Source organism: Ambystoma mexicanum, chromosome 10 (genome assembly GCF_040938575.1).
Source record: "Ambystoma mexicanum isolate Mex_15411 chromosome 10, UKY_AmexF1_1, whole genome shotgun sequence".
Classification (NCBI taxonomy): Eukaryota; Metazoa; Chordata; class Amphibia; order Caudata; family Ambystomatidae; genus Ambystoma; species Ambystoma mexicanum.
The window spans coordinates 586,240,441-586,267,172 of record NC_090932.1 but is presented as its reverse complement, the minus strand read 5'-3'; positions in this window follow the sequence as shown (position 1 = coordinate 586,267,172).

The window sequence follows — 26,732 nt, the reverse complement described above, 5'->3', positions numbered from 1 at the left end:
CGTCCAGATATGCGAGACAGAATTCGTCCAACCCATTCAACACATGATTCACAAGCCTCTGGAAAGTGGCAGGTGCATTCTTCAACCCGAACGGCATTACCCGGAATTGGTAAAGGCCGTCTGGTGTAGAAAATGCTGTCTTCTCCTTGGCATGTTCTGCTAACGCTATTTGCCAATAGCCAGCAGTAAGGTCAAACGTGCTGAGGTACTTGGAGGCACCCAAAGTATCCACCAGCTCATCTGTTCGAGGCAAGGGGTGTGCATCTGTCTTGGTGACAGCATTCAGAGCCCTGTAATCCACGCAGAACCTCAATTCAGAAGTGCCTGCCTTTGGAACCAAAACCACAGGGCTGGACCAAGGACTACTAGAGGGTTCAATCACCCCAAGGTCTAACATCTTGTTGACCTCGGTCTTAATATAAGACCTTACTTTATCCGACATCCTGTATCCCCTACTTTTGGTAGGTACACTGTCTCCTGTGTCAATGTTATGTTTGCACCAAGGTGTCAAACCAGGGGACTGTGAAAACAGGGGGGAAAACTGCCGAAGCAAACTTTTCACCTCCGCCTGCTGATCAGAAGTCAGGTGAGGGGCCACACGGACACCCTCAAAGGAGCTATCTGAAGGACCGCCTTGGAACAGGTCGGGGAGAGGTTCAGACTCCTCTTCCTCAACGTCTGAAGCCAGTAGCAGTGCTGCCATTTCGACTCTTGGGACGAAAGCCTTCAGCCTATTCACGTGGAACACTTTTGGAGCCTGTCCAGGCCTTCCAAGGTCCACTAAATAGTTCACCTCACCCAGGGGCTCCACCACTGTGTAAGGGCCTGACCATTTGTCCTGTAAAGCTCGAGGCCTTATAGGATTCATGATCAGGACTTGCTGACCAGGTGTAAAGTTGATGAGGGAAGCTTTCTGGTCGTACCAATGATTCACCAGTGCTTGCCCTGCTTTCAATTTATCACTAGCCAAGCCCATCAGAAGTACCATCCGTTTTCTGAGCCCTAGCACATAATCAACTACGTTGGTAGTAACAGGGGGAGTGGGCATCTCCCATCCCTCCTTGACGATGGCTAAGGGTCCCCGTACGGGATGACCGAACAGAAGTTCGAAGGGGCTGAAGCCAACTCCCTCCTGTGGTACCTCTCGGTAGGCAAACAACAAGCATGGTAAAAGAAGATCCCATTTTCTTCTCTGAGGCTCCTCCAGAGCCCCAATCATGCTTTTTAACGTTCTGTTGAAACGTTCCACCAGACCATTGGTCTGGGGGTGGTATGCAGAAGAGAACTTGTAGGTTACCCCACATTCTTTCCACATAGCCTGCATATACTTCGACATAAAGTTGCTGCCACGATCTGACACAACTTCTTTAGGGAAGCCAACCCTAGTGAATATGCCGAGTAAAGCTTTTGCAACCGACTTGGCAGTTACAGTTTTCAATGGGATGGCCTCAGGATACCTGGTTGCATGGTCGACCAGCACCAGGATAAACCTATTGCCCGAGGATGTTTGCGGGTCAAGGGGACCGACGATGTCGATCCCTACCCTTTCAAATGGTACCCCCACAACTGGGAGCGGTACCAACGGAGCTTGGATTGTCGCGCCAACCTTCCCAGACAACTGGCAGGAGGCGCAACTCCTGCAGTGACTTTCTACTTGCACCCCCATCTTGGGCCAGTAGAAGTGCATGGATAACCTTTGCTTGGTCCTCTTCATACCAAGGGGACCAGCAAGGGACACTTCATGCGCCAACTGCAGGAGGAAGGGCCTAACAGCAAGGGGAACCACCAACCTCCTATGGTCTCCTTCTGTAGACTCTGTGGGCTCGCTATACAGGAGTCCACCTTCCCAATAAATCCTATGCGTCCCATGAGGTTCACCCTCAAGCTGGGAGCAGGCCTGTCTCCTTAGGCCTTCCAGAGATGGGCACTCACGTTGGCCTTTACTGAATTCGTCCCTATCAGGACCTCCTTCAACTAACAAGTCTTTTAGTTCAGGATGATCGTTGGGGTCGAATACTTCAGGCATCGCCACTTCCTCGTCAGGCTCGGGCGATCGACCAACTTCCTCCACCGCAGTGGTAGGCGAGCTCGGGGGAATATTTTCTTTCCCTCGTCGTGACTTGTTGACTCCTTTCGCCTTGGGTTTCCCCTTCGGCTGGGGCGGCGTATTGGACTTGGCCAATGCTGCCCGTGCTTGAGACCGTGTGTAGGGTCGTTCGGCAGTGTCTCCTACGAGCCCTAGAGCTCTGAGATCGTTACCTAGTAAGACCTTTCCCGGGACGTTTCTCTGAATGCTCACTGGAATCCTGACTGCTGTACCATTTAAAGTAAGATTTACAGGGATCACGGGAAACATACGGAGGGGGCCGTCAGCCAACTTAGTGGGCATCAGAGTAGCTCTGGCAACTTCCTCTGAGTCTACCAAGGTAGAATCCACTACAGTGCGACTGCACCCACTATCCCTAAGAGCTGGAGTATCTACTCCATTGATCAGCACACTGTCTTTAAAGTAGTGCTTGGTATTATCCGGAATCCTAGCATACGCCTCTGCGACTTTAGGCTCCCAGGAACCCAGGGACACTAAAACTACCTCAGCCTCTATTCCGCTGGGAAATGAGTCTGAGGAGAAGGATGCTCCTGTAATCTCTTCTTCCTCGTAGGAGGAGAAGGCCAGATTAGCGGAGTGGACCCCCAAAGGTCTAACCTTACAACGGGGATCCCCCTTCACATGGTCAGTTGCTCCACAAGCAAAACAAGATCCAATGGGTCTGTTTACGTAGGGAGGCTTATTGTAACCGGAGTTCTGTTTCGGAGGCTGACCTCCACTACCCTGTGAGTTCTCTTGTGTCTTACCCTTGTTTTTCTTTTTGTGGCCCTTTTGGGAAGAAGATTTAGCAGATTCCCCACCCTCCATATCTTTGGACTTTTTCCCTTCCTCCTGCTTACCAGGATGAGTTTTGTCCTTATGGGACACTCGATGTGACACCCATAAGTCGGCGGCCATGGCCAGCTTCTTAGGATCTATCTCCTTCGAATCGGCCAAGTGCTGCTTAAGCTCCGGGGAAGAAGAAGCAAAAATGTGTTCCAGCATGACAAGATTTATCATGCCGGCGAAGGTAGAAACCTTATAGCCTTCGACCCAGCCAGTTAAGTTTTTCAAAGATTCAGTGACATAAGATACCCAAGTACCACCTTCCTTTTTCTTATACTCTCGAAAACGCTTTAAATATTGGGCCGGAGTCTTCCCAAACTTTAAAATGAGAGTCTGCTTCAACATTGCGAAATCAGCTCGCTCAGCCTTCGACATCTCCATAATGGCACTACAGCCAGAATGGGGCAGTCTACTGAGCAACCACGCAATCTTATCAGCATTGTCAACTTTCTGAACTTCGCATGCATACTCAAACGCATTCAGCCAGTCCATAATGTCATTCCGTTCCTCATACACACTGAGCAGATCTTTTGGAAACCGTGGATGAGAGGAGGCCCCAGACCCATGTCCAGGACCCGTGGACCCATTTGCAACCTGAAGCTTGGCCAGATCCATCTGGTGATCCCTGTCTTTTTGTTTTTCTGCCTGTTCGATTTTTAGTTTGGCTATGCTGAATTCAAGCTCCTGCTGCCTAAACCGCAGCTCTTGCTTCTTGAATTCAAGCATAGCCTCCCCATCAGCACTGGCAGAGGAAACATTAGACATCCCGTCCTCCCTGTCCTCGTGGTCGCGGTGGATCAGTGCGGCGGCAGAACCGTCGGTTCTACCAGTGAGAGCAGCCCCACCACCTTCCGCACTGTCCTCAGAAGTAATAGCGTCAAGCTGTGCTTCTTGCCACGCCACGATTCTCTGGATCATTTCTAATTTCGTGCCTTGAGAGGAAACACCTCTCTCCGCACACATCTTTTTCAGCGTTTCTGATTTGGAAGCATTTAAAGTTAACAACGTACTTGTTTCCATACTGTGTGATAGGACTATGGCCTTTTTAAAGTTATATTACAACAATTCACTACGTGTACTGTTTGGAATAACCCGAAATGCCCTAGCCCGTGCGCAACACTGGATACCTTCAGTCGTATCCCACCGCTGTACACCAATTTGTTAAGACGGATTTCTGAACTCTGTCCTGGCGGAGCAGAAGTTCAGAAGGCCAACCTAATTACTTGGAACAGGGTAACCTCTGGACAAGCCAGACCAATCAAGGTAGCGATCGCGGCGGTCAAGACTAGGTCTCAAGAGGGGTGAGGGTGACTGAAAGCCCGCAATGAGCACACAAAGCAAGAGCGCTTACAAACTACTCCAAACAGGTGTTATATCAAAAATATAAACACATTTATTTTAAGGCCTTTAAAACAACGACCGTAGCGAGAAAATCACAATAACACAGTATTAAGCCAACACATACCAAATCAACACAATATATATACAAATACAAAGTCGCAAGCGTTTAAAGCACGAAGTATGTAGTCCACCTGCAAGGGAAGGAAAACAGGCAGTGCGATAATGCTTTAGACTTAGTTCGCCTTCATAGGCACCTAACTAGATGGAAGTCCGAGCCCTGCGAAGAGTGGAGCCTTGTGCTCAAAGTACCTGCACACGCTGGTGCCAACGGGCAAAAGGAGAAGCTCTTCGGAGGAAGTCAGGCAGTTCGGGTTAGTGCACAGTAGAAGAAGAACAGGGTCCGCAACTCAAGCGCAGCCTCCACAGCGGGCAGAAGCAGAGCGCGAGTACGGGCGGAAAGGGTGCTGTTTTACACAGCGGGGAAAAGCAATGGGTTACTGCAGGAGGGCGACCAGATCCTAGATATACTACTCACCGGTCCCCGAAGCAAGCAGTCCCAGGCTTCTCCACGTTAGTTTTCAGCAGCTGGCAGGTTCAGAAGAGCAGGGAATGCTTTGTAGTCGTGTAGATCAAAAAGACGTCCCAATCGACGAAACCGGCACAGTTTGTTGTCGCAGCAGGACCACGGAGCGGCCGTGCGTATCTGAGTCAAAAGTACACTCCTCCCTTCAGACTTGGGAACGCCAAGGGCACGAAGTGTGGGAGAGTGACAAGGACTCGAGATACGGCACAACCTGGCGGCGGTTACAGAACAAGGCTCCCTTGTAAGCTGGTCAGTCAACTGGATGGCCCAGAGACGCTTCCGAAGGCTTACTTGGCAGGAGATGTTGTAGATGCCGGGAATAGCTGTTCCTGCTATTCCAAAGGTCGAAGCACCAGTACAGGCCTTCTGGTTCGATCAAAGGAGGACAGTGGCTCTCAGGACGACAGCAGTGCAAAGGAGGATTCCTTCAGCGGGTCACCAGCGATTCCTCAGTCCAGCCTCTTGGTTGCAGGATACTTGGCTCCTGTATTCCTTCGTTCGTGAGAACTCAGGAGATCGACATGGTAGTGGTGTTTCCAGCCCCCTCTTATCCACGGTTCCCTTCGCGCCAAAACGGAGGGGGACCAATGGGAGATCCGCTCATCAAAACACATACCATACGTGGACCAATCACGGACCACGGTGGTCCCAGGCATTCACACCACCCTAGACTCTCTGGCACCCAGGATGTGTATTGGGACCAGACATCCCAGCCCACACCCTGGAGGCACACAAACGACATGTAGAAGCCCGCGAAAGCAACCACGTTTCGCGGGAAAGTACATGCCCAAATAAGGAAGGCCCCGGGTCGCTCGACCTGGGGAAGGTGAAGGGAGCAAGACGGACAGTGGACAGGACAAAGGAGCCTCGTGGTCTGGCCATTTTGGGGAGCCAGGCCACCATTTTGGGTTCAGTGCAAAAACGTGCTCAGAACGGCAAAAGGAGCTCAAAATATACAAAATGATCGCTGCCACCATTCCAGTCCCTGAATGACTTGCACCGATCAAATACCATCCTAAAAGAGTATCTAGGGCCTGTAGAAGGCTAGAGACCCAAGAGAGCTGTAACTTAGCTTACTGTGCCCTCTTGTGTCGTGTTGCACTAAAGCTGCGACACGATAGAAGAAACTACGGGAAACAACGTTCCCCGGTACTGACTGTCTTAAGGGCATGTCAGTTTCCCCGTAAGAAAGGAGCGAAAGCCCAGAGAAGTGCGGCAGAAGGCTGTACTTCTCTGGCAACGTCAAGAACAAGGTAAAAAACAATAGCAAAAAGTTTAGGGGTTGCCACATGGAAGGAAAATTCCCTACAATTACGAAATCTTTCCTAACACCATTCCAATCCTGAGACCCTTCCTATAGCATGAGATGTGATATCTCAATGCTTATACCAAACCTGAGACCCTTCCTATAGCATGAGATGTGATATCCAACTCCTTCCCATTCCAATCCTGAGACCCTTCCTATAGCATGAGATGTGATGTCTCAATGCTTCTAATACCAAACCTGAGACCCTTCCTATAACATGAGATTTGATATCCAACTCCTTCCATTCCAATCCTGAGACCCTTCCTATAGCATGAGATTTGATATCTCAATGCTTATACCAAACCTGAGACCCTTCCTATAGCATGAGATGGGATATCCAATTCCTTCCCATTCCAATCCTGAGACACTTCCGATAGCAGAGATGTGATATCTCAATGCTTATACCAAACCTGAGACCCTTCCTATAACATGAGATCGGATATCCAACTCCTTCCCGTTCCAAACCTGAGACCCTTCCTATAGCATGAGATGTGATATCCAACTCCTTCCCATTCCAATCCTGAGACCCTTCCTATAGCATGAGATGTGATGTCTCAATGCTTCTAATACCAAACCTGAGATCCTTCCTATAACATGAGATGTGATATCCAACTCCTTCCATTCCAATCCTGAGACCCTTCCTATAGCATGAGATTTGATATCTCAATGCTTATACCAAACCTGAGACCCTTCCTATAGCATGAGATGGGATATCCAATTCCTTCCCATTCCAATCCTGAGACACTTCCGATAGCAGAGATGTGATATCTCAATGCTTATACCAAACCTGAGACCCTTCCTATAACATGAGATCGGATATCCAACTCCTTCCCGTTCCAAACCTGAGACCCTTCCTTTAGCATGAGATGTAATATCCAGCTCCTTCCCATTCCAATCCTGAGACACTTCCGATAGCATGAGATGTGATATCTCAATGCTTCTACCAAACCTGAGACCCTTCCTTTAGCATGAGATGTGATATCCAACTCCTTCCCATTCCAACCTGAGACCCTTCCTATAGCATGAGAAGGGATATCCAACTCCTTCCCAATCCAATCCTGAGACACTTCCGATAGCAGAGATGTGATATCTTAATGCTTATACCAAACCTGAGACCCTTCCTATGGCATGAGATGTGATATCCAACTCCTTGCCATTCAAATCCTGAGACCCTCCCTATAACAAGAGATGTCATATCCAACTCCTTCCCATTCCAAACCTGAGACCCTTCCTTTAGCATGAGATGTGATATCCAAATCCTTCACATTCCAATCCGGAGACCCTTCCTATAACATGAGATGTGATATCCAACTCCTTCCCAATCCAATCCTGAGACCCTTCCGATAGCAGAGATGTGATATCTCAATGCTTATACCAAACCTGAGACCCTTCCTATGGCATGAGATGTGATATCCAACTCCTTGCCATTCAAATCCTGAGACCCTCCCTATAACAAGAGATGTCATATCCAACTCCTTCCCATTCCAAACCTGAGACCCTTCCTTTAGCATGAGATGTGATATCCAAATCCTTCACATTCCAATCCAGAGACCAATCCTATAGCATGAGATGTGATATCTCAATGCTTCTAATACCAAACCTGAGACCCTTCCGATAGCATGAGATGTGATATCTCAATGCTTCAAAAACCAAACATGAGAACCGTCCTATAACATGAGATGTGAAATCCAAATCCTTCCCTTCCCAAACCTGAGACTCTTCCTATAGCATGAGATGTGATATCTCAATGCTTCTAATATCAAACTTGAGACCCTCCCTATAGCATGAGATGTGATATCCAAGTCCTTCCCATTCCAATCCTGAGACACTTCCTATAGCATGAGATGTGATATCTCAATGCTTCTAATACCAAACCTGAGACTCTTCCTATAACATGAGATGGGATATCCAACTCCTTCCCATTCCAATCCTGAGACTCTTCTGATAGCAGAGATGTGATATCTCAATGCTTATACCAAACCTGAGACCCTTCCTACGGCATGAGATGTCATATACAACTCCTTCCCATTCCAATCCTGAAACCCTTCCTATAGCATGAGATGTGATATCTCAATGCTTATACCAAACCTGAGACCCTTCCTATAGCATGAGATGTGATATCCAACTCCTTCCCATTCCAATCCTGAGACCCTTCCTATAGCATGAGATGTGATGTCTCAATGCTTCTAATACCAAACCTGAGATCCTTCCTATAACATGAGATGTGATATCCAACTCCTTCCATTCCAATCCTGAGACCCTTCCTATAGCATGAGATTTGATATCTCAATGCTTATACCAAACCTGAGACCCTTCCTATAGCATGAGATGTGATATCCAAGTCTTTCCCATTCTAATCCTTAGACCCTTCCTACAGCATGCAATATGATATCTCAATGATTCTAATAACAATCCTGAGACCCGTCCTATAACATGAGATGGGATATCCAACTCCTTCCCATTCCAATCCTGAGACACTTCCGATAGCAGAGATGTGATATCTCAATGCTTATACCAAACCTGAGACCCTTCCTATAACATGAGATCGGATATCCAACTCCTTCCCGTTCCAAACCTGAGACCCTTCCTTTAGCATGAGATGTAATATCCAGCTCCTTCCCATTCCAATCCTGAGACACTTCCGATTGCATGAGATGTGATATCTCAATGCTTCTAATATCAAAACTGAAACCCTCCCTATAGCATGAGATGTGATATCCAACTCCTTCCCTTTCCAACCTGAGACCCTTCCTATAATAGCATGAGAAGGGATATCCAACTCCTTCCCAATCCAATCCTGAGACCCTTCTGATAGCAGAGATGTGATATCTCAATGCTTATACCAAACCTGAGACCCTTCCTATGGCATGAGATGTGATATCCAACTCCTTGCCATTCAAATCCTGCGACCCTTCCTATAGCATGAGAAGGGATATCCAACTCCTTCCCAATCCAATCCTGAGACCCTTCCGATAGCAGAGATGTGATATCTCAATGCTTATACCAATCCTGAGACCCTTCCTATAGCATGAGATGTGATGTCTCAATGCTTCTAATACCAAACCTGAGATCGTTCCTATAACATGAGATGTGATATCCAACTCCTTCCATTCCAATCCTGAGACCCTTCCTATAGCATGAGATTTGATATCTCAATGCTTATACCAAACCTGAGACCCTTCCTATAGCATGAGATGTGATATCCAAGTCTTTCCCATTCCAATCTTTAGACCCTTCATACAGCATGCAATATGATATCTCAATGATTCTAATAACAATCCTGAGACCCGTTCTATAACATGAGATGGGATATCCAATTCCTTCCCATTCCAATCCTGAGACACTTCCTATAGCAGAGATGTGATATCTCAATGCTTATACCAAACCTGAGACCCTTCCTATAACATGAGATCGGATATCCAACTCCTTCCCGTTCCAAACCTGAGACCCTTCCTTTAGCATGAGATGTAATATCCAGCTCCTTCCCATTCCAATCCTGAGACACTTCCGATAGCATGAGATGTGATATCTCAATGCTTCTACCAAACCTGAGACCCTTCCTTTAGCATGAGATGTGATATCCAACTCATTCCCATTCCAACCTGAGACCCTTCCTATAGCATGAGAAGGGATATCCAACTCCTTCCCAATCCAATCCTGAGACCCTTCCGATAGCAGAGATGTGATATCTCAATGCTTATACCAAACCTGAGACCCTTCCTATGGCATGAGATGTGATATCCAACTCCTTGCCATTCAAATCCTGAGACCCTTCCTATAGCATGAGATTTGATATCTCAATGCTTATACCAAACCTGAGACCCTTCCTATAGCATGAGATGTGATATCCAAGTCTTTCCCATTCTAATCCTTAGACCCTTCCTACAGCATGCAATATGATATCTCAATGATTCTAATAACAATCCTGAGACCCGTCCTATAACATGAGATGGGATATCCAACTCCTTCCCATTCCAATCCTGAGACACTTCCGATAGCAGAGATGTGATATCTCAATGCTTATACCAAACCTGAGACCCTTCCTATAACATGAGATCGGATATCCAACTCCTTCCCGTTCCAAACCTGAGACCCTTCCTTTAGCATGAGATGTAATATCCAGCTCCTTCCCATTCCAATCCTGAGACACTTCCGATTGCATGAGATGTGATATCTCAATGCTTCTAATATCAAAACTGAAACCCTCCCTATAGCATGAGATGTGATATCCAACTCCTTCCCTTTCCAACCTGAGACCCTTCCTATAATAGCATGAGAAGGGATATCCAACTCCTTCCCAATCCAATCCTGAGACCCTTCTGATAGCAGAGATGTGATATCTCAATGCTTATACCAAACCTGAGACCCTTCCTATGGCATGAGATGTGATATCCAACTCCTTGCCATTCAAATCCTGCGACCCTTCCTATAGCATGAGAAGGGATATCCAACTCCTTCCCAATCCAATCCTGAGACCCTTCCGATAGCAGAGATGTGATATCTCAATGCTTATACCAATCCTGAGACCCTTCCTATAGCATGAGATGTGATGTCTCAATGCTTCTAATACCAAACCTGAGATCGTTCCTATAACATGAGATGTGATATCCAACTCCTTCCATTCCAATCCTGAGACCCTTCCTATAGCATGAGATTTGATATCTCAATGCTTATACCAAACCTGAGACCCTTCCTATAGCATGAGATGTGATATCCAAGTCTTTCCCATTCCAATCTTTAGACCCTTCATACAGCATGCAATATGATATCTCAATGATTCTAATAACAATCCTGAGACCCGTTCTATAACATGAGATGGGATATCCAATTCCTTCCCATTCCAATCCTGAGACACTTCCTGTAGCAGAGATGTGATATCTCAATGCTTATACCAAACCTGAGACCCTTCCTATAACATGAGATCGGATATCCAACTCCTTCCCGTTCCAAACCTGAGACCCTTCCTTTAGCATGAGATGTAATATCCAGCTCCTTCCCATTCCAATCCTGAGACACTTCCGATAGCATGAGATATGATATCTCAATGCTTCTACCAAACCTGAGACCCTTCCTTTAGCATGAGATGTGATATCCAACTCATTCCCATTCCAACCTGAGACCCTTCCTATAGCATGAGAAGGGATATCCAACTCCTTCCCAATCCAATCCTGAGACCCTTCCGATAGCAGAGATGTGATATCTCAATGCTTATACCAAACCTGAGACCCTTCCTATGGCATGAGATGTGATATCCAACTCCTTGCCATTCAAATCCTGAGACCCTCCCTATAACAAGAGATGTCATATCCAACTCCTTCCCATTCCAAACCTGAGACCCTTCCTTTAGCATGAGATGTGATATCCAAATCCTTCACATTCCAATCCGGAGACCCCTCCTATAACATGAGATGTGATATCCAACTCCTTCCCAATCCAATCCTGAGACCCTTCCGATAGCAGAGATGTGATATCTCAATGCTTATACCAAACCTGAGACCCTTCCTATGGCATGAGATGTGATATCCAACTCCTTGCCATTCAAATCCTGAGACCCTCCCTATAACAAGAGATGTCATATCCAACTCCTTCCCATTCCAAACCTGAGATCCTTCCTTTAGCATGAGATGTGATATCCAAATCCTTCACATTCCAATCCAGAGACCAATCTATAGCATGAGATGTGATATCTCAATGCTTATACCAAACCTGAGACCCTTCCTATAGCATGAGATGTGATATCCAAGTCTTTCCCATTCTAATCCTTAGACCCTTCCTACAGCATGCAATATGATATCTCAATGATTCTAATAACAATCCTGAGACCCGTCCTATAACATGAGATGGGATATCCAACTCCTTCCCATTCCAATCCTGAGACACTTCCGATAGCAGAGATGTGATATCTCAATGCTTATACCAAACCTGAGACCCTTCCTATAACATGAGATCGGATATCCAACTCCTTCCCGTTCCAAACCTGAGACCCTTCCTTTAGCATGAGATGTAATATCCAGCTCCTTCCCATTCCAATCCTGAGACACTTCCGATTGCATGAGATGTGATATCTCAATGCTTCTAATATCAAAACTGAAACCCTCCCTATAGCATGAGATGTGATATCCAACTCCTTCCCTTTCCAACCTGAGACCCTTCCTATAATAGCATGAGAAGGGATATCCAACTCCTTCCCAATCCAATCCTGAGACCCTTCTGATAGCAGAGATGTGATATCTCAATGCTTATACCAAACCTGAGACCCTTCCTATGGCATGAGATGTGATATCCAACTCCTTGCCATTCAAATCCTGCGACCCTTCCTATAGCATGAGAAGGGATATCCAACTCCTTCCCAATCCAATCCTGAGACCCTTCCGATAGCAGAGATGTGATATCTCAATGCTTATACCAATCCTGAGACCCTTCCTATAGCATGAGATGTGATGTCTCAATACTTCTAATACCAAACCTGAGATCGTTCCTATAACATGAGATGTGATATCCAACTCCTTCCATTCCAATCCTGAGACCCTTCCTATAGCATGAGATTTGATATCTCAATGCTTATACCAAACCTGAGACCCTTCCTATAGCATGAGATGTGATATCCAAGTCTTTCCCATTCCAATCTTTAGACCCTTCATACAGCATGCAATATGATATCTCAATGATTCTAATAACAATCCTGAGACCCGTTCTATAACATGAGATGGGATATCCAATTCCTTCCCATTCCAATCCTGAGACACTTCCTATAGCAGAGATGTGATATCTCAATGCTTATACCAAACCTGAGACCCTTCCTATAACATGAGATCGGATATCCAACTCCTTCCCGTTCCAAACCTGAGACCCTTCCTTTAGCATGAGATGTAATATCCAGCTCCTTCCCATTCCAATCCTGAGACACTTCCGATAGCATGAGATGTGATATCTCAATGCTTCTACCAAACCTGAGACCCTTCCTTTAGCATGAGATGTGATATCCAACTCATTCCCATTCCAACCTGAGACCCTTCCTATAGCATGAGAAGGGATATCCAACTCCTTCCCAATCCAATCCTGAGACCCTTCCGATAGCAGAGATGTGATATCTCAATGCTTATACCAAACCTGAGACCCTTCCTATGGCATGAGATGTGATATCCAACTCCTTGCCATTCAAATCCTGAGACCCTCCCTATAACAAGAGATGTCATATCCAACTCCTTCCCATTCCAAACCTGAGACCCTTCCTTTAGCATGAGATGTGATATCCAAATCCTTCACATTCCAATCCGGAGACCCCTCCTATAACATGAGATGTGATATCCAACTCCTTCCCAATCCAATCCTGAGACCCTTCCGATAGCAGAGATGTGATATCTCAATGCTTATACCAAACCTGAGACCCTTCCTATGGCATGAGATGTGATATCCAACTCCTTGCCATTCAAATCCTGAGACCCTCCCTATAACAAGAGATGTCATATCCAACTCCTTCCCATTCCAAACCTGAGACCCTTCCTTTAGCATGAGATGTGATATCCAAATCCTTCACATTCCAATCCAGAGACCAATCTATAGCATGAGATGTGATATCTCAATGCTTCTAATACCAAACCTGAGACCCTTCCGATAGCATGAGATGTGATATCTCAATGCTTCAAAAACCAAACATGAGAACCGTCCTATAACATGAGATGTGAAATCCAAATCCTTCCCTTCCCAAACCTGAGACTCTTCCTATAGCATGAGATGTGATATCTCAATGCTTCTAATATCAAACTTGAGACCCTCCCTATAGCATGAGATGTGATATCCAAGTCCTTCCCATTCCAATCCTGAGACACTTCCTATAGCATGAGATGTGATATCTCAATGCTTCTAATACCAAACCTGAGACTCTTCCTATAACATGAGATGGGATATCCAACTCCTTCCCATTCCAATCCTGAGACTCTTCTGATAGCAGAGATGTGATATCTCAATGCTTATACCAAACCTGAGACCCTTCCTACGGCATGAGATGTCATATACAACTCCTTCCCATTCCAATCCTGAGACCCTTCCTATAGCATGAGATGTGATATCTCAATGCTTATACCAAACCTGAGACCCTTCCTATAGCATGAGATGTGATATCCAACTCCTTCCCATTCCAATCCTGAGACCCTTCCTATAGCATGAGATGTGATGTCTCAATGCTTCTAATACCAAACCTGAGATCCTTCCTATAACATGAGATGTGATATCCAACTCCTTCCATTCCAATCCTGAGACCCTTCCTATAGCATGAGATTTGATATCTCAATGCTTATACCAAACCTGAGACCCTTCCTATAGCATGAGATGTGATATACAACTCCTTCCCATTCCAATCCTGAGACCCTTCCTATAGCATGAGATGTGATGTCTCAATGCTTCTAATACCAAACCTGAGACCCGTCCTATAACATGAGATGGGATATCCAACTCCTTCCCATTCCAATCCTGAGACACTTCCGATAGCAGAGATGTGATATCTCAATGCTTATACCAAACCTGAGACCCTTCCTATTACATGAGATCGGATATCCAACTCCTTCCAGTTCCAAACCTGAGACCCTTCCTTTAGCATGAGATGTAATATCCAGCTCCTTCCCATTCCAATCCTGAGACACTTCCGATAGCATGAGATGTGTGATATCTCAATGCTTCTAATATCAAAACTGAAACCCTCCCTATAGCATGAGATGTGATATCCAACTCCTTCCCATTCCAACCTGAGACCCTTCCTATAGCATGAGAAGGGATATCCAACTCCTTCCCAATCCAATCCTGAGACCCTTCCGATAGCAGAGATGTGATATCTCAATGCTTATACCAAATCTGAGACCCTTCCTATGGCATGAGATGTCATATCCAACTCCTTCCCATTCCAAACCTGAGACCCTTCCTTTAGCATGAGATGTGATATCCAAATCCTTCACATTCCAATCCGGAGACCCTTCCTATAACATGAGATGTGATATCCAACTCCTTCCCAATCCAATCCTGAGACCCTTCCGATAGCAGAGATGTGATATCTCAATGCTTATACCAAACCTGAGACCCTTCCTATAGCATGAGATGTGATATCCAACTCCTTCCGATTCCAATCCTGAGACCCTTCCTATAGCATGAGATGTGATATCGCAATGCTTCTACCAAAACTGAGACCCTTCCTTTAGCATGAGATGTGATATCCAAGTCCTTCCCATTCCAATCCTGAGACCCTTCCTATAGCATGAGATGTGATATCTCAATGCTTCTAATACCAAACCTGAGATCCTTCCGATAGCATGAGATGTGATATCTCAATGCTTCTAATACCAAACCTGAGATCCTTCCTATAACATGAGATGTGATATCCAAATCCTTCCCCATCCAAACCTGAGACCCTCCCTTTAGCATGAGATGTGATATCCAACTCCTTCCCATTCCAATCCTGATACCCTTCTGATAGCATGAGATGTGATATCTCAATGCCTCTAATACCAAACCTGAGATCCTACCTCTAACATGAAATGTGATATCCAACTCCTTCCCTTTCCAAACCTGAGAGCCTTCCTACAGCATGAGATGTGATATCCAAGTCCTTCCCATTCCAATCTTGAGACCCTTCCTATAACATGAGATGTGATATCCAACTCTTTCCCATTCCAACCTGAGACCTTTCCTATAGCATGAGATGGGATATCCAACAACTCCTTCCAAATCCAATCCTGATACCCTTCCGATAGCATGAGATGTGATATCCCAATGCTTCTACAAAACCTGAGACCCATACCATGGCATGATGTGATATCAAACTCCCGTCCTATACCATGAGACTTGATATCTCAATGCTTCTAATACCAAACCTGAGACCGGTCAAATAACATGAGATGTGATATCCAAATCCTTCCCCTTCCAAACCTGAGACCCTTCCTTTAGCATGAGATGTGATATCCAAATCCTTCCCATTCCAATCCTTAAACCCTTCCTATAGCATGAGATGTGATATCTCAATGTTTCTAATAAAAAACCTGAGACCCTTCCTATAGCAAGAGATGTGATATCCAAATCCTTCCCATTCCAACCTGAGACCCTTCCTATAGCATGAGAAGGGATATCCAACTCCTTCCCATTCCAATCCTTAAACCCTTCCTATAGCATGAGATGTGATATCTCAATGTTTCTAATAAAAAACCTGAGACCCTTCCTATAGCAAGAGATGTGATATCCAAAACCTTCCCATTCCAAACCTGAGACCCTTCCTATTGGATGAGATGTGATATCCAACTACTTCCCATTCCAAACCTGAGACCCTTCCTATACCATAAGATGTGATATCTCAATGCTTCTAATACCAAACCTGGGACCCGTCCTATAACATGAGATATGATATCCAAATCCTTCCCATTCCAATCCTGAAACCCTTCCGATAGCATGAGATGTGATATCTCAATGTTTCTAATAAAAAACCTGAGACCCTTCATATAGCAAGAGATGTGATATCCAAATACTTCCCATTTCAATCTTGAGACCCTTCCTATAACATGAGATATGATATCCAACTCCTTCCCATTCCAACATGAGACCCTTCCTATAGCATGAGAAGGGATGTCCAACTCCTTCCCAATCCAATCCTGAGACCCTTCCGATAGCAGAGATGTGATATCTCAATGCTTATACCAAACCTGAGACCCTTCCTTTAGCATGAGATTTGATATCCAAATCCTTCACATTCCAATCCTGAGACCCTTCCTATAGCATGAGATGTGATATCTCAATGCTTCTAATACCAAACCTGAGATGCTTCCTATAACATGAGATGTGATATCCAACTCCTTCCCATTCCAAACCTGAGACCCTTCCGATAGCATGAGATGTGATATCTCAATGCTTCTAAAACCAAACATGAGAACCATCCTATAACATGAGATGTGAAATCCCAATCCTTCCCTTCCCAAACCTGAGACACTTCCTATAGCTTGAGATGTGATATCAAACTCCTTCCCATTCCAATCCTGAAATAGCTTGAGATGTGATATCCAACTCCTTCCCATTCCAATCCTGAGACCCTTATTATACCATGAGATGTGATATCTCAAGGCTTCTAATACCAAACCTGAGACCCTTCCTATGGCATGAGATGTGATATCCAACTCCTTGCCATTCAAATCCTGAGACCCTCCCTATAACAAGAGATGTCATATCCAACTCCTTCCCATTCCAAACCTGAGACCCTTCCTTTAGCATGAGATGTGATATCCAAATCCTTCACATTCCAATCCAGAGACCAATCCTATAGCATGAGATGTGATATCTCAATGCTTCTAATACCAAACCTGAGACCCTTCCGATAGCATGAGATGTGATATCTCAATGCTTCAAAAACCAAACATGAGAAACATCCTATAACATGAGATTTGAAATCCAAATCCTTCCCTTCCCAAACCTGAGACTCTTCCTATAGCATGAGATGTGATATCTCAATGCTTCTACCAAACCTGAAACCCTTCCTATAGCATAAGATGTGATATACAACTCCTTCCCATTCCAATCCTGAGACACTTCCTATAGCATGTGATGTGATATCACAATGCTTCTAATTCCAAACCTGAGACCCATTCTATAACATGAGATGTGATATCCAAATCCTTCCCCTTCCAAACCTGAGACCCTTCCTTTAGCATGAGATGTGATATCCAGCTCCTCCCATTCCAATCCTGAGACCCTTCCGATAGCATGAGATGTGATATCTCAATGCTTCTAATATCAAAACTGAGACCCTCCCTATAGCATGAGATGTGATATCTAAGTCCTTCCCATTCCAATCCTGAGACCCTTCCGATAGCAGAGATGTGATATCTCAATGCTTATACCAAACCTGAGACCCTTCCTATGGCATGAGATGTGATATCCAACTCCTTGCCATTCAAATCCTGAGACCCTCCCTATAACAAGAGATGTCATATCCAACTCCTTCCCATTCCAAACCTGAGACCCTTCCTTTAGCATGAGATGTGATATCCAAATCCTTCACATTCCAACACCTAGACCAATCCTATAGCATGAGATGTGATATCTCAATGCTTCTAATACCAAACCTGAGACCCTTCCGATAGCATGAGATGTAATATCTCAATGCTTCAAAAACCAAACATGAGAACCATCCTATAACATGAGATGTGAAATCCAAATCCTTCCCTTCCCAAACCTGAGACTCTTCCTATAGCATGAGATGTGATATCTCAATGCTTCTAATATCAAACTTGAGACCCTCCCAATAGCATGAGATGTGATATTCAAGTCCTTCCCATTCCAATCCTGAGACTCTTCTGATAGCAGAGATGTGATATCTCAATGCTTATACCAAACCTGAGACCCTTCCTACGGCATGAGATGTCATATACAACTCCTTCCCATTCCAATCCTGAGACCCTTCCTATAGCATGAGATGTGATATCTCAATGCTTATACCAAACCTGAGACCCTTCCTATAGCATGAGATGTGATATCCAACTCCTTCCCATTCCAATCCTGAGACCCTTCCTATAGCATGAGATGTGATGTCTCAATGCTTCTAATACCAAACCTGAGATCCTTCCTATAACATGAGATGTGATATCCAACTCCTTCCATTCCAATCCTGAGACCCTTCCTATAGCATGAGATTTGATATCTCAATGCTTATACCAAACCTGAGACTCTTCCTATAGCATGAGATATGATATCCAATCTTTCCCATTCCAATCCTTAGACCCTTCCTACAGCATGCAATATGATATCTCAATGATTCTAATAACAATCCTGAGACCCGTCCTATAACATGAGATGGGATATCCAATTCCTTCCCATTCCAATCCTGAGACACTTCCGATAGCAGAGATGTGATATCTCAATGCTTATACCAAACCTGAGACCCTTCCTATAACATGAGATCGGATATCCAACTCCTTCCCGTTCCAAACCTGAGACCCTTCCTTTAGCATGAGATGTAATATCCAGCTCCTTCCCATTCCAATCCTGAGACACTTCCGATAGCATGAGATGTGATATCTCAATGCTTCTAATATCAAAACTGAAACCCTCCCTATAGCATGATATGTGATATCTAAGTCCTTCCCATTCCAATCCTGAGACCCTTCCTATAGCATGAGATGTGATATCTCAATGCTTCTACCAAACCTGAGACCCTTCCTTTAGCATGAGATGTGATATCCAACTCCTTCCCATTCCAACCTGAGACCCTTCCTATAGCATGAGAAGGGATATCCAACTCCTTCCCAATCCAATCCTGAGACCCTTCCGATAGCAGAGATGTGATATCTCAATGCTTATACCAAACCTGAGACCCTTCCTATGGCATGAGATATGATATCCAACTCCTTGCCATTCAAATCCTGAGACCCTCCCTATAACAAGAGATGTCGTATCCAACCCCTTCCCATTCCAAACCTGAGACCCTTCCTTTAGCATGAGATGTGATATCCAAATCCTTCACATTCCAATCCGGAGACCCTTCCTATAACATGAGATGTGATATCCAACTCCTTCCCAATCCAATCCTGAGACCCTTCCGATAGCAGAGATGTGATATCTCAATGCTTATACCAAACCTGAGACCCTTCCTATGGCATGAGATGTGATATCCAACTCCTTGCCATTCAAATCCTGAGACCCTCCCTATAACAAGAGATGTCATATCCAACTCCTTCCCATTCCAAACCTGAGACCCTTCCTTTAGCATGAGATGTGATATCCAAATCCTTCACATTCCAATCCAGAGACCAATCCTATAGCATGAGATGTGATATCTCAATGCTTCTAATACCAAACCTGAGACCCTTCCGATAGCATGAGATGTGATATCTCAATGCTTCAAAAACCAAACATGAGAACCATCCTATAACATGAGATGTGAAATCCAAATCCTTCCCTTCCCAAACCTGAGACTCTTCCTATAGCATGAGATGTGATATCTCAATGCTTCTACCAAACCTAAAACCCTTCCTATAGCATGAGATGTGATATCCAACTCCTTCCCATTCCAATCCTGAGACACTTCCTATAGCATGAGATGTGATATCACAATGCTTCTAATACCAAACCTGAAACCCATCCTATAACATGAGATGTGATATCCAAATCCTTCCCCTTCCAAACCTGAGACCCTTCCTTTAGCATGAGATGTGATACCCAGCTCCTCCCATTCCAATCCTGAGACCCTTCCGATAGCATGAGATGTGATATCTCAATGCTTCTAATATCAAAACTGAGACCCTCCCTATAGCATGAGATGTGATATCTAAGTCCTTCCCATTCCAATCCTGAGACCCTTCCGATAGCAGAGATGTGATATCTCAATGCTTATACCAAACCTGAGACCCTTCCTATGGCATGAGATGTGATATCCAACTCCTTGCCATTCAATTCCTGAGACCAGCCCTATAACAAGAGATGTCATATCCAACTCCTTCCCATTCCAAACCTGAGACCCTTCCTTTAGCATGAGATGTGATATCCAAATCCTTCACATTCCAATCCGGAGACCAATCCTATAGCATGAGATGTGATATCTCAATGCTTCTAATACCAAACCTGAGACCCTTCCGATAGCATGAGATGTGATATCTCAATGCTTCAAAAACCAAACATGAGAACCATCCTATAACATGAGATGTGAAATCCAAATCCTTCCCTTCCCAAACCTGAGACTCTTCCTATAGCATGAGATGTGATATCTCAATGCTTCTAATATCAAACTTGAGACCCTCCCTATAGCATGAGATGTGATATCCAAGTACTTCCCATTCCAATCCTGAGACACTTCCTATAGCATGAGATGTGATATCTCAATGCTTCTAATACCAAACCTGAGACTCTTCCTATAACATGAGATGGGATATCCAACTCCTTCCCATTCCAATCCTGAGACTCTTCTGATAGCAGAGATGTGATATCTCAATGCTTATACCAAACCTGAGACCCTTCCTACGGCATGAGATGTCATATACAACTCCTTCCCATTCCAATCCTGAGACCCTTCCTATAGCATGAGATGTGATATCTCAATGCTTATACCAAACCTGAGACCCTTCCTATAGCATGAGATGTGATATCCAACTCCTTCCTATTCCAATCCTGAGACCCTTCCTATAGCATGAGATTTGATGTCTCAATGCTTCTAATACCAAACCTGAGATCCTTCCTATAACATGAGATGTGATATCCAACTCCTTCCATTCCAATCCTGAGACCCTTCCTATAGTATGAGATTTGATATCTCAATGCTTATACCAAACCTGAGACCCTTCCTATAGCATGAGATGTGATATCCAAGTCTTTCCCATTCCAATCCTTAGACCCTTCCTACAGCATGCAAAATGATATCTCAATGATTCTAATAACAATCCTGAGACCCGTCCTATAACATGAGATGGGATATCCAATTCCTTCCCATTCCAATCCTGAGACACTTCCGATAGCAGAGATGTGATATCTCAATGCTTATACCAAACCTGAGACCCTTCCTATAACATGAGATCGGATATCCAACTCCTTCCCGTTCCAAACCTGAGACCCTTCCTTTAGCATGAGATGTAATATCCAGCTCCTTCCCATTCCAATCCTGAGACACTTCCGATAGCATGAGATGTGATATCTCAATGCTTCTACCAAACCTGAGACCCTTCCTTTAGCATGAGATGTGATATCCAACTCATTCCCATTCCAACCTGAGACCCTTCCTATAGGATGAGAAGGGATATCCAACTCCTTCCCAATCCAATCCTGAGACCCTTCCGATAGCAGAGATGTGATATCTCAATGCTTATACCAAACCTGAGACCCTTCCTATGGCATGAGATGTGATATCCAACTCCTTGCCATTCAAATCCTGAGACCCTCCCTATAACAAGAGATGTCATATCCAACTCCTTCCCATTCCAAACCTGAGACCCTTCCTTTAGCATGAGATGTGATATCCAAATCCTTCACATTCCAATCCGGAGACCCTTCCTATAACATGAGATGTGATATCCAACTCCTTCCCAATCCAATCCTGAGACCCTTCCGATAGCAGAGATGTGATATCTCAATGCTTATACCAAACCTGAGACCCTTCCTATGGCATGAGAGGTGATATCCAACTCCTTGCCATTCAAATCCTGAGACCCTCCCTATAACAAGAGATGTCATATCCAACTCCTTCCCATTCCAAACCTGAGACCCTTCCTTTAGCATGAGATGTGATATCCAAATCCTTCACATTCCAATCCAGAGACCAATCTATAGCATGAGATGTGATATCTCAATGCTTCTAATACCAAACCTGAGACCCTTCCGATAGCATGAGATGTGATATCTCAATGCTTCAAAAACCAAACATGAGAACCGTCCTATAACATGAGATGTGAAATCCAAATCCTTCCCTTCCCAAACCTGAGACTCTTCCTATAGCATGAGATGTGATATCTCAATGCTTCTAATATCAAACTTGAGACCCTCCCTATAGCATGAGATGTGATATCCAAGTCCTTCCCATTCCAATCCTGAGACACTTCCTATAGCATGAGATGTGATATCTCAATGCTTCTAATACCAAACCTGAGACTCTTCCTATAACATGAGATGGGATATCCAACTCCTTCCCATTCCAATCCTGAGACTCTTCTGATAGCAGAGATGTGATATCTCAATGCTTATACCAAACCTGAGACCCTTCCTACGGCATGAGATGTCATATACAACTCCTTCCCATTCCAATCCTGAGACCCTTCCTATAGCATGAGATGTGATATCTCAATGCTTATACCAAACCTGAGACCCTTCCTATAGCATGAGATGTGATATCCAACTCCTTCCCATTCCAATCCTGAGACCCTACCTACAGCATGAGATGTGATGTCTCAATGCTTCTAATACCAAACCTGAGATCCTTCCTATAACATGAGATGTGATATCCAACTCCTTCCATTCCAATCCTGAGACCCTTCCTATAGCATGAGATTTGATATCTCAATGCTTATACCAAACCTGAGACCCTTCCTATAGCATGAGATGTGATATCCAAGTCTTTCCCATTCCAATCCTTAGACCCTTCCTACAGCATGCAATATGATATCTCAATGATTCTAATAACAATCCTGAGACCCGTCCTATAACATGAGATGGGATATCCAACTCCTTCCCATTCCAATCCTGAGACACTTCCGATAGCAGAGATGTGATATCTCAATGCTTATACCAAACCTGAGACCCTTCCTATAACATGAGATCGGATATCCAACTCCTTCCAGTTCCAAACCTGAGACCCTTCCTTTAGCATGAGATGTAATATCCAGCTCCTTCCCATTCCAATCCTGAGACACTTCCGATAGCATGAGATGTGATATCTCAATGCTTCTAATATCAAAACTGAAACCCTCCCTATAGCATGAGATGTGATATCCAACTCCTTCCCATTCCAACCTGAGACCCTTCCTATAGCATGAGAAGGGATATCCAACTCCTTCCCAATCCAATCCTGAGACCGTTCCGATAGCAGAGATGTGATATCTCAATGCTTATACCAAATCTGAGACCCTTCCTATGGCATGAGATGTCATATCCAACTCCTTCCCATTCCAAACCTGAGACCCTTCCTTTAGCATGAGATGTGATATCCAAATCCTTCACATTCCAATCCGGAGACCCTTCCTATAACATGAGATGTGATATCCAACTCCTTCCCAATCCAATCCTGAGACCCTTCCGATAGCAGAGATGTGATATCTCAATGCTTATACCAAACCTGAGACCCTTCCTATAGCATGAGATGTGATATCCAACTCCTTCCGATTCCAATCCTGAGACCCTTCCTATAGCATGAGATGTGATATCGCAATGCTTCTACCAAAACTGAGACCCTTCCTTTAGCATGAGATGTGATATCCAAGTCCTTCCCATTCCAATCCTGAGACCCTTCCTATAGCATGAGATGTGATATCTCAATGCTTCTAATACCAAACCTGAGATCCTTCCGATAGCATGAGATGTGATATCTCAATGCTTCTAATACCAAACCTGAGATCCTTCCTATAACATGAGATGTGATATCCAAATCCTTCCCCATCCAAACCTGAGACCCTCCCTTTAGCATGAGATGTGATATCCAACTCCTTCCCATTCCAATCCTGATACCCTTCTGATAGCATGAGATGTGATATCTCAATGCCTCTAATACCAAACCTGAGATCCTACCTCTAACATGAAATGTGATATCCAACTCCTTCCCTTTCCAAACCTGAGAGCCTTCCTACAGCATGAGATGTGATATCCAAGTCCTTCCCATTCCAATCTTGAGACCCTTCCTATAACATGAGATGTGATATCCAACTCTTTCCCATTCCAACCTGAGACCTTTCCTATAGCATGAGATGGGATATCCAACAACTCCTTCCAAATCCAATCCTGATACCCTTCCGATAGCATGAGATGTGATATCCCAATGCTTCTACAAAACCTGAGACCCATACCATGGCATGATGTGATATCAAACACCCGTCCTATACCATGAGACTTGATATCTCAATGCTTCTAATACCAAACCTGAGACCGGTCAAATAACATGAGATGTGATATCCAAATCCTTCCCCTTCCAAACCTGAGACCCTTCCTTTAGCATGAGATGTGATATCCAAATCCTTCCCATTCCAATCCTTAAACCCTTCCTATAGCATGAGATGTGATATCTCAATGTTTCTAATAAAAAACCTGAGACCCTTCCTATAGCAAGAGATGTGATATCCAAATCCTTCCCATTCCAACCTGAGACCCTTCCTATAGCATGAGAAGGGATATCCAACTCCTTCCCATTCCAATCCTTAAACCCTTCCTATAGCATGAGATGTGATATCTCAATGTTTCTAATAAAAAACCTGAGACCCTTCCTATAGCAAGAGATGTGATATCCAAATCCTTCCCATTCCAAACCTGAGACCCTTCCTATTGGATGAGATGTGATATCCAACTACTTCCCATTCCAAACCTGAGACCCTTCCTATACCATAAGATGTGATATCTCAATGCTTCTAATACCAAACCTGGGACCCGTCCTATAACATGAGATATGATATCCAAATCCTTCCCATTCCAATCCTGAAACCCTTCCGATAGCATGAGATGTGATATCTCAATGTTTCTAATAAAAAACCTGAGACCCTTCATATAGCAAGAGATGTGATATCCAAATACTTCCCATTTCAATCTTGAGACCCTTCCTATAACATGAGATATGATATCCAACTCCTTCCCATTCCAACATGAGACCCTTCCTATAGCATGAGAAGGGATGTCCAACTCCTTCCCAATCCAATCCTGAGACCCTTCCGATAGGAGAGATGTGATATCTCAATGCTTATACCAAACCTGAGACCCTTCCTATAGCATGAGATGTGATATCTCAATGCTTCTAATACCAAACCTGAGATGCTTCCTATAACATGAGATGTGATATCCAACTCCTTCCCATTCCAAACCTGAGACCCTTCCGATAGCATGAGATGTGATATCTCAATGCTTCTAAAACCAAACATGAGAACCATCCTATAACATGAGATGTGAAATCCCAATCCTTCCCTTCCCAAACCTGAGACACTTCCTATAGCTTGAGATGTGATATCAAACTCCTTCCCATTCCAATCCTGAAATAGCTTGAGATGTGATATCCAACTCCTTCCCATTCCAATCCTGAGACCCTTATTATACCATGAGATGTGATATCTCAAGGCTTCTAATACCAAACCTGAGACCCTTCCTATGGCATGAGATGTGATATCCAACTCCTTGCCATTCAAATCCTGAGACCCTCCCTATAACAAGAGATGTCATATCCAACTCCTTCCCATTCCAAACCTGAGACCCTTCCTTTAGCATGAGATGTGATATCCAAATCCTTCACATTCCAATCCAGAGACCAATCCTATAGCATGAGATGTGATATCTCAATGCTTCTAATACCAAACCTGAGACCCTTCCGATAGCATGAGATGTGATATCTCAATGCTTCAAAAACCAAACATGAGAACCATCCTATAACATGAGATGTGAAATCCAAATCCTTCCCTTCCCAAACCTGAGACTCTTCCTATAGCATGAGATGTGATATCTCAATGCTTCTAATATCAAACTTGAGACCCTCCCTATAGCATGAGATGTGATATCCAAGTCCTTCCCATTCCAATCCTGAGACACTTCCTATAGCATGAGATGTGATATCTCAATGCTTCTAATACCAAACCTGAGACTCTTCCTATAACATGAGATGGGATATCCAACTCCTTCCCATTCCAATCCTGAGACTCTTCTGATAGCAGAGATGTGATATCTCAATGCTTATACCAAACCTGAGACCCTTCCTACGGCATGAGATGTCATATACAACTCCTTCCCATTCCAATCCTGAGACCCTTCCTATAGCATGAGATGTGATATCTCAATGCTTATACCAAACCTGAGACCCTTCCTATAGCATGAGATGTGATATCCATCTCCTTCCCATTCCAATCCTGAGACCCTTCCTATAGCATGAGATTTGATGTCTC